The sequence below is a fragment of the Babylonia areolata genome, chromosome 3, assembly GCF_041734735.1.
Source record: "Babylonia areolata isolate BAREFJ2019XMU chromosome 3, ASM4173473v1, whole genome shotgun sequence".
Taxonomy (NCBI): domain Eukaryota; kingdom Metazoa; phylum Mollusca; class Gastropoda; order Neogastropoda; family Buccinidae; genus Babylonia; species Babylonia areolata.
The window spans coordinates 19391702-19406701 of record NC_134878.1 but is presented as its reverse complement, the minus strand read 5'-3'; the positions used below and the strand labels follow the sequence as shown (position 1 = coordinate 19406701).

At 44.0% G+C, this 15000-nt stretch overlaps 1 protein-coding gene across 3 annotated transcripts in view; it reads right to left on the bottom strand.

Moving 5' to 3' along the window:
• The window catches only part of LOC143279827 (uncharacterized), a 41268-nt gene extending 27053 nt beyond the window's left edge, over positions 1 to 14215 (bottom strand). Inside the window, exon 1 of one of the 3 annotated variants that reach the window (XM_076584049.1) lies at positions 14050 to 14215. The gene's annotated coding sequence lies outside the window, so the exon portion shown is untranslated. Of the gene's footprint in view, positions 1 to 4742; positions 4879 to 14049 lie in introns of those variants that run through there. The other 2 variants (XM_076584047.1, XM_076584050.1) reach the window with 2 other exon arrangements.
• Between the last annotated feature and the right edge of the window lie 785 nt (positions 14216 to 15000).

Below are 15000 nucleotides of genomic sequence, written 5' to 3'. Positions count from 1 at the left end.
CGTGATATTGCACGAAAAAAAAAAAAAAGCCCCACGCCTTCCCAGATAACAGCTTTTAAAAGGGAGAGAGAGGGGTGGGGGACGGGGGAGGGGAACCTGCCTCTTTTTGTTTGTCAGCTCTTGGCAAAATCAAATGGTAAAAAGTGGCTGAGAGTGCTAACTCAGTTCGGCCCATTGAGATCGTCGGAATGACTTCAGAATGGCGTGGTTTCGAATCTGTGAAATGAAAACAGGCGTTCCCTGTTGTTCAACATACTGTGATATCGTTCTGGTGTGGTGTATTTGACAGTTCTCTTCCATCCTCTTCTCCGTAAGACACACACACACACACACACACACACACACACACGCACGCACACACACACACACACACACACACACACACACACACACAAACACTCACAACACACACACACACACTCACAACACACAACACACACACACACACACACACACACACACACACACACAAAACACACACACACACACACAAAACACACACACACACACAACACACACACACACACACACACACACACACACACACACACCACGACTGCTGGGCTGGTTATCCCCACAGACGGTATAACCCGAGATGGGTCTTTCAACCTGAACGTTTTGGGTTGTTTTCGTGGAGGGACTTTTTTTCTTCTTCTAATAATAAGCCATCCAACGTTATTCTTACAGTATTCCAAAATGTGTGTGTATGAGTGTGGGGCAGAGTGGGGGGAAGGGGGTAGGATCAAAGGCTGGATTCTATACCATCACACCAGCAACCCACTGATCTTCGTTGTTTCGTTTACACAAAAGGGCTGAGTCTTGAGACAATTATGCTTTTACACAGAGAGGGAGACACACACACACACACACACACACACACACACACACAGCCTGCTTTTAACGACGGCAATATATGGCAGATTTACCCCGAGGCTGTTCTATATGGCAGGCGCATTATCGTCCAATACACCGGTCTGTTTCGATCGCCACAAAACGCGGGTCCCGTTTGCTGACGTTAAACACAGCTACCCTGTGACATTTTGCCTAGGACACACACACACACACACACACGAACAACATTGACTCACCCAAAATTGTGCTTTTGTATTCTGCATTTAAAATGAGACGCACAGGCAGAGACTGTAAGAGACAGACGGAGACACACACACAGAGACAGAGACGGGCAAACATGGAAAGACGGACAGAGACAGACAGACGGAGACAGAAAAAAGCACACACAGAGATAGATAGATAGACGAAGACAGTGAGACTGAGACAGTAATTAAGCTCAGGGCTACTAGGTTCAATGCCCTGCCTGTGATCTACAGAATGCGAAGACCACATGGTGGCGAGTGCAGCATGAAAATTGCATGGACGCTGTGAATGATAGAATCTCGTCTGGGATAAGAACTGGGAAAGACCTTTTGTTGTTGTTGTTGCTGTTGTTATTGTTGCTGTTGTTGTTTGCGTCCGTCTGTCTCGGGAGACAATGGAACTCTGTGCCTGGTTCAGTCAAGTTGAGTTGCAGCGCCTGCTGTAGCTGTACAGTCCGATTCTGGATCGGCAGGCTCTGTTGCAGTTGTCGCAGGTGAAAATCGCGCCTGGCTCAGAGGGTACGGATTCTGCCCTCTGCCCTCTCTCCCCTCTTCCCAGTGCTGTTCTCTTATCTCCTCGCTCCTCTGGACACATGCCGTTATGGTCCTTTTTCCAGCTATTACGGTCTTCAGCCACCACCTCCAAACCTGCTGGGTCCATGTCGCCTGCCCTCATGTCTCGTTTGCAGACATCTCTGTAGCGTAGGACGGGTCTTCCTGCAGGTCTGGAACCAGCGGCGAGCTTGCCAAAAAGGATGTCCTTGGGGATTCGCCCGTCATCCATTTGCCTGACGTGGCCGAGCCACCGCAGACGGCGCCGGGTCAGGAGTGCAAACATGCTGGAGATGCCTGCCTGGTCAAGGACATTCTTGTTTGGCACACGGTCTTGCCACGTGATGCCCAGAATTCTCCTGAGGTTGCGCAGGTGAAAAGAGTGAGTCTGCATTCTTGGCGAGAGTAGAGAGTCCATGTCTCGATGCCATAGAGCAGAGTGCTGAGTACACAGGCTTGGTACACCTGCATCTTGGTGTAGATGGTCAGCATGGGATTGCCCAAAACCCTCTTTGCCAAGCGGGCCACTGGCTGTAGCTACTTATCAATCCGCTTGTTGAGTTCGGCGTCCAGGGAGAGGCTACTGGAGATGGTGGAGCCGAGGTAAGTGAAGTCTTCGACGACCTCGAGTGTGAAGACACCAATGGAGATGCTTGGGGTACTGCTAACGTCCTGGCCCACAATGTTAGTCTTCTTTAGGCTAATAGTCAAGCCAAACTCTCTGCATGCTTGGGCGAAGCGGCTGATGAATCGCTGGAGTGCCTCCTCAGAGTGAGTTGTCAGAGCTGCGAAAAGCATCACGCGTATGAGAACCTGTCGCACTTTGGTTTTAGCGTGAAGGCGGGTCAGGTTGAAGACACTGCCGTCGCTTCTGGTGTGGAGATACACTCCGTCCTCCGACTGGCTGGAGGCATAGGACAGCAGCAGCGAGAGGAAGATGCCGAAGAGTGTTGGGTAAGAATTAGGCAAGACCTTTTGATAGTGTAATAACAGCAGAACGGCAGCAAGAGCAGCAGCAGCAGCAGCAGCAGTAGTAGTAACAGGAACAGCAGCAGCAGCAGGAGTAGTAGTAGTAGTAACAAGAGCAGCAGCAGTAGTAGTAGTAACAGGAACAGCAGCAGCAGTAGTAGTAGTAACAGGAACAGCAGCAGCAGTAGTAGTAACAGGAACAGCAGCAGCAGTAGTAGTAGCAGTGTGGATTGTTTTTGTACAGTCAATCAACAAAATAAGACACTTTTTTTAATTGAACCTAACATTATCTGATGAAAAAGTACTGAACTGGTAATAGTTTGCTATGCTTTGCATGATAAACAGCTTGGTCATGTCACAAGCTTTTTTTTGCTTTTTTTTTTTACCCCAGTCTGCTCTCAATACACATTACAGTGTGTAGTTCTCTGGAATGCATTCACACACATGTGATTATGACACTGAATCTTTTTTTTTTAAATGTTTGTCAATGTAATGAATATTGTGTTGCAAAGAAATAAAATAAAATAAAACAAAAACATTACCTGTAAGCAAGTGAACATTCATTACTCTTGTGCACACTCTTGTGCTTTACTCTTGTGTTCAGCGTCGCACGCACGCAGACAGAAGAAAGAAGAAAAAAAAGAAAAAAGAAAAGAAAAAAACCTGCAGATCAATAGAAAAGCAGACAGGCAGACAGAACAACCCATCAAAGAGACAAGACACTGAAAGCTGTAGAGAATTCCTCTGCTGGTGATTGCAATTAAATCAGTGGCGCGTGTCACATAACGTCGTGTTGGCTTTCAACACACAGTTTGATGTCGAATGGGCACTCTCATATACAAGTCGTGAAGGAAACCAGTGTTCCATGCCTTGTTGCCACTAAAAGCACACAAATAACAACAATACTGCAACTACTACTGCTACTACTACTACTACTACTACTACTAATAATAATAATAATAATAATAATAATAATAACGATAATAATAATAATAATAATAAAATAATCTCACCAAATCAAATAAAAGGGACACAAAAAGAAAACTGGATCCGTGTCAGTGTAGGAGAAAATGGTCTCATAGACACAATACAACAAAGAAGAAGAAATGGAGTAATAAACCTGGGGGGGAAGTAACAAAAATATACTGTCAAAAAATGTCCTCCCCCACCGCCCGTCTCTCTCTTTCTTTCTTTCTCTTCCTCCTCAAAAATAACCATGCAAATAAGAGAGTACAGAAAGTGCAGAAAACTCTATCTGCCTCTCTTTATCTCCCTCTACACTCTTCTCTCTCTCTCTCTCTCTCTTCAGACTTACTTTGACCAGATTTGGATTTGGTATTTCTGAATTAAACACCCAGAGAAATCGTTATAAAGCAACATGTCATTCTGAGCTGTTGTGCCCATTGTGCAAGGAATATCTCTCTCTTTCTCTCTCTCTCTTCCCTGTATCTGTCCCACTCACGCGCTCACAATATTTCAAAGGCATTCTTTTTATACTGCTGTGTACACTTATATAATTTTAGCAACGAAGACAGTTGTACAATTCACACAGCCAGGCAGACATAGACAGAGGAAAAATATACCAGGCTTTAACGACTTCAAAACGCGCAGGGCCAATTTATATAGAGGAGTAGAGGCTGAGGGAGAGAGACAGAGACTGAGAGACACAGAGAGATAGACAAAGAGATATTTACACAGTGACACACACACACACACACACACACACACACACACACACAGACTTAATTAAGGCAACAGCCCCTATCGTGACATTACAATAATGAAAAGTACTCTTCTGAAGGATTTCTACTCAAAACCACACACACACACACACACACAAATGTATATATATATATATATATATGGAGGGAGAGAGAGAGAGGGGGGGAGAGAGAGAGAGGTTCCATGGAGAATTACCTGGGCAGAAACTTGAACACTACATCGGAACACGTAGTAATCCCAACACTTTTCGAGTGCACTCACAACGCAAAACGTAATGGCATAAGTAAATCAAAATCGGCGTAAGCTCCCTCGATCACAATCCCCACAGCAGCTCCCCACACTCGTGCCCTCGCCTCCCCCCACTGCCTCCCCTCAAACAGCACACACACATACATACAAACACACCTTCCTCTCATCCCTGAGCGAAATTCTCGCCTGGAGGCCCTTAAAGGCAGCCGACAATCCGTTGGAAAAACTTGTTCTGCTTCATCGGGTTCTGGCCTTGTGTTGAGAGACCACGGGCGAAAAAAATGACTATAGCGGGTAACGGGGTATGTCACTGTGGGAATGTCTCAGAACCAGAGTGTTGTAAGGGTGGCGAAGAGGAGGTGCGGGGGGTTAGGTGGGAGGGATAAGCAGGTGGGAGGGGTGGGGGGTCCATGGTTCTCGTTGTCACAACAGCCTGTGGGTGGCAAGAACGCCGGTATGACATTACAATACCACTTCACACCTCCGGGGTCCCGTGGCTGCCTGTATCTCTCTCTCTCTCTCTGGAGCAACACGTAGGTTGCGAATCATCGCACTGATCGCTTCGTGTTAAAGAATCACAGTCCAGTGTGTGGTTCTTTCATGGTGTGAAGGTAATGAGAAGAGAGTATAACGACTTGATTACACATCAGTAATAGTAACTGCTGAACGTTTCGGAAATGTCCAAATCGTAGCTCCAACAAAACCACCGATGAAGAGAATAGAGGATATGCTGCAGACATACAAGTACATAAGTTTGGAGAGGGGCAAACCAGCGTGTTTTTCTCTGTTGGGCAATACACATAAACACGTGGGGTATTTCACTAAACTGAAAACAGACTGCAAATAAAACTATCATATTTAACCGCGGTGCCTTGTGCATGACAACAGGCACAAACACTTGATTGCTCATCGAAATGCTGAAGTAAACTTGACTGATTTCGATTTCAGTTCTTTTAGTTTTGCCTATTTCATCATGCAGAGAATTTTCGTTATTTTCTATGAATCGGGGGTATTTCAAGCCCCCAAAATGCCTCTGTGGTCGAGTTATAAAACGTAAAAAATAAAAAAAAAAAAAAAAAAAGACTAGGCAGCTTATACATGCATAACAGCCACAGCCACACACACACACACACACACGTACGTGCGCGTACTAAGCGCATGCACACACACATTGAATGGACTTGTTAAAACGTCCCGTCAACCATGAATTCTGGTGTTCCAGTTGAAGGCACTTTGCAAGAAGAGTCCATAACACAATATATAACGTCTCCTGCACGAAATTAAGCCTCCACTTCAGATGTTCCTACACACATACACGTGATAACATAGATACAATCACCTCCTGAGTGAAAGCTCTAAAATGCATACCTCATACACTAACGTCATATCGGCCAACTTTAGGCTGTTGCCACACCCTGTGAATCTACACAGACTCGCAAATAAAGTAAAACATAGTTGTTGTTGTTTTTTGTTTTTCGTTTGCTGTGTCCACTTCTAATGGTGACCACGTTAGGGACAGTCTGTTTAATTCTGTAAAATATAAAGTTATTCGAATAATTTCTTCAGTTTACTCTAGTACAGTATGGAGGTGGAAGTTTGTTTGTCCCGCCGCACACACTGGTGACTGCAGACACTTTGTTACAGCATTAATTCTCACACTTGAATTTTATCAATTAAAAGAGGAGTGAGGGTGAATGGTGATTTGGGAGGAGTCCGGGTATTAGGAGGGTGGAGCATTAGTGGAGTATGTAATAGCCTTCTTTCCCGTTCTTCACATTAATGAACTTCAAGGATAACCAACTGTCTGTTCGGTTCAAAAGCGAAGCGAACAATAACTTAAATATATTAAAGCCAAGATCCCCTGTGTGTGTGTGTGTGTGTGTGTGTGTGTGTGTGAACTAAGAACTCATTAATTTGTCGTAAAAGACCTATGGGCACTAAAACTAAACGTGTGTGTGTGCCTTTGCGTGTGTGCGCAAGTGCCGCGGGCGCGTGTGGGCCGTCTCCTCTCCAAACACACCTCCCCTCCTCCCGTTAGAATCCCCCCCCCCCTCCACCCACAAAAAAGACTCGGATTTACTAAAAACCCGCAAAGACAAAGGCCTCACCTGGGCGGCACGCGGCAAATACCCCGGCTGATTAGTTTATCGGCTCAGCATTCACGCGGGTACCTCCTGTGCAAACACCCCGGGTGGATGTCGGTTATCGGCCTATCGCTGTTTAGCAGCCGTTCGCGCAGATCCGTGTCTTGCTTTGCAAGTGTTTGAGAAAAAGACCCGGCCACCTGCAGTGTCTTGTTTTTTTGTAGTGGTAATCTGTTCTATTAATTTGGCATGCAGCTGAGTGCGAGTGACTGTCAGTGCGTGTGTACATGTATACCTAAATGAGTATGTAGGTGTGTGTACCTGTAAAAAGAGAGAGAGTACAGAGGCAGAGGAAAGAAAAAAAGATGGGGAGGAGTTCTGAGAGAGATGCGGTTGGGGATAACGATAACGATAACGATCTTTTATTCAGATGGTCAAAGCCTGCTACTGATGTGTCACATTATAAGAAAATAAAGAAAAGAACTTGGCACAATAAATCGGCAAAAATAGCTAATAAAACATTCAACAACATTCACGAAATAACAGTTCGTCGTCTCTTCAGTGCTTCATGTATGTAAATCGCCAAGTTATGTAGTGTAAACACATGTCTTGAGGACATGAGCAAATTATACATGTATATGGATCTTTGTAATATCGTTGTTGACTTAACTTTTTGCTTGAGGTCACGAAGGCAGGGTAACATAATAAAAAATGTAATTCATCTTCCTTACCTAATGGGGGTGGAGAGAGAGGGGGCGGGGGCGGGGGGGGGGGGGAGAGACAGACAGACAGACAACCAGTCAGACAGACAAACAAATAGAAAGGTAGAGACAGAGTTATCTGAAGTTTCTAAAATTCGTTTTTGTCTCAGTAAGGTTCAGTTCATGCCGTAAAAAAAATGGATATCACAAGAACTGGAAAGTACTTTAATAGCTTGACCAGCTTTTGACTTTTTCTTCTTCTTTCTTTTCTTGAACTGACAAGCTGTTGACTTTTTCTTCTTATATTATCTTCTTGACCTGACAAGTTTTTTTGTTTTGTTTTTGTTTTGTTTTTTACTTCTTTCTCTCCTTGAACTGACAAGTTTTGTTTTTGTTTTTTACTTTTTCTTCTTCTTTCTCTTCTTGAACGAATTTTTCTTTTCTTCTTCTTTCTCTTCTTTACCTGGCAAGTTTTCTGTGACTTTTTCTCCTTCTTTCTCTTCTTGAACTGACAAGTTCTTGGCTTTTTCTTCTTCTTCTTCTTTCCCTTCTTGAACTGACAAGCTTTTGACTTTTTGACTCACTTGTGTAAACAAAGTGAGTCTATGTTTTAACCTGGTGTTCGATTGTCTGTGTGTGTGTGTGTGTGTGTGTGTGTGTGTGTGTGTGTGTGTGTGTGTGTCTGTGTGTCCGTGGTAAACTTTAACATTGACATTTTCTCTGCAAATACTTTGTCAGTTGACACCAAATTAGGCATAAAAATAGGAAAAATTCAGTTCTTTCGAGTCATCTTGTTGGAAACAATACTGCTCCTCTGGGATGGGCACAAAAAAATTAAAAAATGAAGCCTAATTATATGCAAACTGCATTTACTGTTATATTTATAATTTTTGTATTCTCTAAACTTGGCACTTTGATCTGATATTCTGACACAACAACAAGAGCAGTCATTATTATCATTTTTTGTTCAAACACGAACTTCTTTTGCTTAGCATGGAAGTTTTATTTATTTTGCAAACGTTTTGGTGCGGATAGTAAAAAAAGGAAATTACTCTGTAATTAATGCTAGGGGACTTAATTTGCTTTAAACTGATCTTTCTCATCTTAAACATTACATTTTGAAATTATACTCAATACATAAAAAGCTTGTATGTTTTACTCTCACTATGTTCATTCGCCCAAGTGGTCTTTTTCGGAAAATATTAAAATCAATACGACGAGTGGACTTTACAGATCTGTTGGCTGAGCCCTGAAGGTCATGGGCAAAAATCAATTGCGTACACATATTTATACACATTCAAAGCGCGTGCTCATATTCTTCGCGAACGCGAACGACGCCATTTTGTTTCAAGTTGTTGACCTGCCCGTTCAATCCTATATTCAATGGACAATACACGATAACATGTGATGGAAAGTTGGAGAGGAGACCGTTAAATATTTATTCAGAGAAAGATTTGTGAACGCCTCGTCACTTACTGGATTATGCCCCAAACTGCCATAAAAATATCCACAGAATCAGTCGGAATTTACAGTTAAAAATTGTAAACCATGCGAGTTAACACCCTTGAACTGATCACGATGAAACGAAAAAATTTCCAGTCTTGACTTTTCTCAAAATGAAGTCCTTTTCACTTCTTACGACGTTTAGAAGTACTTGTACTTGGCTCTACATGTTATTAGTTTAACAAAATACTAAATTTTCATATCAACTTTAAAACTATAAAACTAGAATGAACATAAGAGAGAAATTGAATCGACCGTGTCGTACTACATTCCCGGCGGGTGTAACTAAACTTGTACATCTATCTAGATCTAGAGAAAACGGCTAAATGTTGCAGTGTGATTGCGGCGATAGCCACGTCTCCTTTACCGCGGACTTAAAAAGAATTTTTTTTTATTGCCCTTAAAGATTTTTTGAATGCCCAAGATACACCAGAATAATATGATTTAAACAGCGTTCTCACTGCGAATACCGCAATTGATTTATCGCCCTTTAAAAAAGTATGTTCAAATATTAAATTTTAGAACGTCAGTTAAGGAGCCACGATAGTGTAATGGATGAGACAGTTTCTTCTCACCCGAATACGCGGGGTTCGAATCTGGTTAGGACTTTTTTTTTTAACCCGAAGCTTTACAATAACAAATACAGAACACATTTTAACGATTAGATTTTTTTTTTTTTTTAATTGTATCACAAGTGAGTCTTGAAGGCCTTGCCTCTCTTGTTATTCTTACTTCTCTTCTTGACCTTACAAGTTTTTGACTATTTCTTCTTCTTTCTCTTCTTGAACTGACAAGGGTTTTTTTTACTTTTTCTTCTTATTTCTCTTTTTGAACCGACAACCTTTTGACTTTTTTCTTATTTCTCTTCTTGACAAGTTTTTTTTTTTACTTTTTCTTCTTCTTTCCCTTCTTGAACTGACAAGCGTTTGACTTTTCCTTATTTCTCTTCTTAACTTAACATGTTGGGTTTTTTGTGTTGTTTTTTTTTTTTTTTTTTACTTTTTCTTCTTCTTTCCCTTCTTGAAGTGAAGTGGGTAACCCTACCCTCTGCCACGGTGATATTCACTTTTAATAAAGGAATGACAGCAGAAAGAGCATATATCTATTCATCGCATTTTTATACCAGTGTGCTTCATATCGTATCGTTTCGACATGTGGCCCCCGCGAGGTTCTATACGCTTTTATGTGGGCTATGTTCAACCTTCTTCAGCGTCAAAGGAGAAAAGAATAAAACATCAGGGTTGTGCCGTATATTCGCATTGAAATTCGCGGGGTAATATTGCCCGGCCTTTTATAAAGAATTTCCTCGAAGGATTAATGATGTGTTTGTCCAATGGTTTACCGGTTAGGGTCTCGTTTTATCTACATTAAACTCGCCTTTGGTGAAAAGGTCTTACTTAAACGCACGCACGCGCACACAGACACAGACAGAGGCTGACTGACTGAGAGGGAACATTCGGGCACACACACACACACAGAGGCTTGATGTAGGGATATGAAGCACCCGCGCGCGCGCACACATACACGCATGCACGAACCAGCAAGCATGCGAGCGCACACTGACCCAAGTAAAGTTGCATTCCATTTTCACTTCTCCCATCTTTGTTGGCCCATTGTGACGATGCCATTCTTTTTTTTCTTTTTCTTTTTTTTCTTTTTTTTTTTCAGTAGAGAAGTGCGTGTGTGTGTGTGTGTGTGTGTGTGTGTGTGTGTGTGTGTGTATGATCTGTGTTATATGAGTGGCGGGTCAGTGGAGGGGGTGCAGGGGGGGCGGGGGTGGGAGGGGGGCGTGTCTATGTGCACGCGTGTCTGTGAACGTGCACATAACTTACACATCTCAAAACATGCCTTTCAACATCCATCAAACATTCAGTCTCTTCGGTTCGCGGACCTCTGCTAATGGTTTATATCACAAAACAGCCTTCTTAAACCATGTTATCTTCGTACACACAACAAACTGCTACCACGCAGTTATTGTCGCGATCTTTCTGTGTGGTAGAAACATGGTGATTTGACTTTTGGTTTGGGGCTCGGTCACAACACACGGGTAAAACCATTGACAGCATGGGCAGGGAGAGCAGATAGTTTCGTCCTCTTTGAGACAGAGACGGGGGGGGGGGGGGGGAGAGAGAGAGAGAGAGTGTGTGTGTGTGTGTGTGTGTGTGTGAACGTGTGAGAGAGAGAGAGTGTGCGTGTGTGTGTGAGCGTGTGAGAGAGAGTGTGTGTGTGTGTGTGTGAACGTGTGTGTGAGAGAGAGAGTGTGTGTGTGTGTGTGTGTGTGTGAGCGTGTGAGAGAGAGAGAGTGTGTGTGTGTGTGCGCGCGCGCGCGCGAGTGTGTGTGTGTGTGTGTGAGTGTGTGTGTGTGTGTGAGAGAGAGAGAATGTGTGTGTGTATGTGTGTGTGTGTGAGCGAGAGAGAGAGAGAGTGTGTGTGTGTGTATGTGTGTGTGTGAGCGAGAGAGAGAGAGAAGACACCTACACACACCCACACACACTCTGGTAGATGGAGAGAGAGCGCACGCACACACACACACACACACACACACACGCACGCGCACACACACACACACACACACACACACACACACACACATGTATCTCCAACCCCCTCTTCCCCCACCCCCTCTCGTTGCCTGGCTTCCCTCTTTGTGTGCTTTCTCTTTTACCCTAAGAAAATTAAAAAATCTTTTTTTTTCATCCTCTCTCTCTCTCTCTCAATCTTCTAGTCTTTCCTATTCAATCTATCTCCCACTTTCGCCAGTCCAAACAAGGAACAGGTTTCATCCATTGAAATATCCGAGCCCAGTAACGTCAAAGAGGGGGGGGGGAAACATCTCACCTCACCCTGTTCAAAGCGTTCAACACAGCCAATTGTCCCGATACGACGAGACTCGAACAGTGTGACCGACACCGGCTGCACATATATATATAATTATGCCCGATCACGAGCCACGGATCTTTGCTAATCCCTCCCAGTCTGTGATCACACCCCTCCCTGTCTGCCTGCAAAGACAGTAATCCTCCGCGTCCCTCCTTATTGAACAGGGTATCGATTTTTAGTGGGATCAAGTCCTGGTCATAATACTGACTTCTTTTTTTTCCATAATTTGGTAAGGGAAAGTGAATAGGTTGGACAATTCTAAGATCGATATTTACGCGCACGCGCATGTGTGAGTTAATGTATTCTTGTGTGTGTGTGTGTGTGTGTGTGTGTGTGTGTGTGTGTGTGTGTGTGTGTGTGTGTGTGTGTGTGTTCAGTCAATCAAAACAGACACACACAGGGACAGACGGACAGATAGACAGACGGCTAGCTGGACAGACAGACTATGTGTGTATAAATTATACATATTTATCTGTACACAGTGCATGTATCTCCACGAATGTGTGTTCGTATGCTTGGATGTGTGTATGTGCGTGCATGCGTGGTGTGTGTGTGTGTGTGTGTGTGTGTGTGTGTGTGTGTGTGTGTGTGTGTGTGTGTGTGTGAATTGTGTGTGCGTGAGAGTGTGTGTGTGTGTGAAGTGTGTGTGTATGGGTTTTTTGTGTGTGTGTGGTTATGTGTGTGTGTGTGTGTGTGTGTGTGTGTGTGTGTGTGTGTGTGTGTGTGTGTGTGTGTGTGTGTGTGTTCAGTCAATCAAAAACAGACACATAGATGGAAAGAATGATAGACAGGCAGACGGCTAACCGGAAGGGCGGGTAGATAGATCAAAATAGAGAATACAAACAGATGGACAGACATGCAAAATAAACAGACTGACAAAGATCCAAACGAAAGAAATATTAAAGAGAGAGAGAGAGAGAGAGAGAGAGAGAGAGAATCCCCTCGTTGCCTCGTTGCCAAGAGTTTCCATGAGGACTACACTGCAGGACTGAGGAAATCCGGGAGCAACAATTCACCGCTCGTGATACACGAGACTTCAATAAAGGCGAACACTGAGCAGAGCAGATATATACAGACAGTCGACGGCTATCCTCTCCCCCATGTCTACGGACAGAGACCTGCATTTCAGAGTTATTTACTTTTCCCTGGGAGACAAGACTAGCGGAATTTGACACCGGCAATAATATACCCTATCACGATCCACGGGTCTTTTGTACTACCCGGGCTACCCGAAGACCCGCACAGCAACCCCCAACAAGTCTACCCCTTATCGAGATATTGATTTATTGAATCATGCAAATTCATTCGATCCCATTTGCCAAAGGACAAAATTCAAATTCAAATTTAAAAAAGGATGAATAAAAGTTTCGAGACAGGAGAATGGTGCGGTAGAATTAAATCGATGTTGGTGTGTGTGTGTGTGTGTGTGTGTGTGTGTGTGTGTGTGTGTGTGTGTGTGTGTCTGGTTGTTCTACGTACAATTTGGGTCAATTGGAACTGAACTTTGGTCGATGGGTGGTTGACGGATGACTTGGTCTTGGTAGTTGGCTGGCAACTGAATATTCGGTAGTTTAAATAAAATCTGGTCGTTTAAAAATAACCTGCTTGCTTACTTGCTTTGTTGGCTGGCTAGGACGTATAACTGTACCCTTCAGTCACTTCCTTGTGCCTCTTCCTTGCAACAATTCCCTCGAATTTAAACACCCCTCCCGTTCCCAAACTTGATGACTTCATACAATAACATGAAAAAGGCAGAACTTTGTCACTGATCCACATGAAATTCAACCAAACAATGTTTACAAAACAAAAGACGATGACATTAGTTTTCACTGCCAAGCAATGGCACTGAAATAAATCCGATGTTCTGGATGATTACACCATTCCATATACCTCCATTGTTTTATCTTTTGACAACTAGTGAACCTTCACACAACTCCGTATCGATGAGATTAACAATAATTGTAATTAACCCTAAGTAGGCAACGCTTGAATGACTCAAGTTAATTTACTACACACACACACACACACACACACACACACACACACACACACGCACACACACACATACACACACATTCACACGCTCACGCACGCACGCACTGACGCACGTCAGTTGCACGCACACGTGCGCGCGGCGCACACACACACACACACACACACACACACACCTTCGAACCACGCCCAAATCGACTGCACAGAGTCTTAAAGTCATGATCGAAGTCACTGGAAGTCGCTGAGCAGGTGGTCGATACGGCTGAATGAGTATGGAAAGTGAGACGAAAAGTTTCAACTCACCATTTTTCACCTTATCCATTGCATAAAACAGATATTTTCCACGTCTTTCTACTGTTGGTTCAACTGTCGTCTGCTTCCCAAGATTCTGTCAGCAGTACTGGCAAAGCCAGCTCCCTCCACGAACTTTCGTAGCCGTGTCACTGTGAGGGGATTCCGAAACAACCGACAGCCGTTCTTGGGTAAAACACTGACTTAGCTGTGGCCATGCGTGGTGGTGGTTCCACAGAGCTGTTTGTGTTGAACTCCATTCGCACGCATGGCTAGCAGGCAGAGCCATTCATGGCAGGTCACGCACGCGACCGTCCATTCCGCTGTCAACAACCGGCAGCCTCGGTTTCGATTTCGCGCTCACCGTGGATGTCAAAATGCTGCAGACGGCATAATTATTGGTGGAGATGAGGAGATGGGGGGTAAATGGGGGAGGTGGTGGGGGTGGGGGGGAGAGGATGGAAGAAAGAAAAAGAGAGAGACAATAAGGGAAGAAAGGAAAGAAGAGGTAAAAAAAAAAAAATAATAATAATAATAATAAAATAACGAAAGAAAGAAACAATACACTTCAGTGACTGCATGCGTTGCTGCCGGTTGTGAATGGAAAAACAATATCAGTCCCAGGTAGGTTAGGTTAAGCCTAATCTGCAGGGAAAGAGAAGAACATAGCGTGGGCCTATCGACATCCGTTACCAGTCAGGTCAATGAATATCCCTCCACCCCACCCCACCCCACCCACACCCGTCCCGCCTCACTTCTTCCCCTTTCCGCGTTTGAGGGACAGGGACACGGGACAGGGACACAGAGAGAGACAGGGACATACACTGACAGGGACACACACAGACAGGGACACACACACAGAGACAGGGACACACACAGACAAAGACACACGGAGACAAGGACACACATAGAGACAGGGACACACACAGAGACAAGGACACACATAGAGACAAGGACACACAT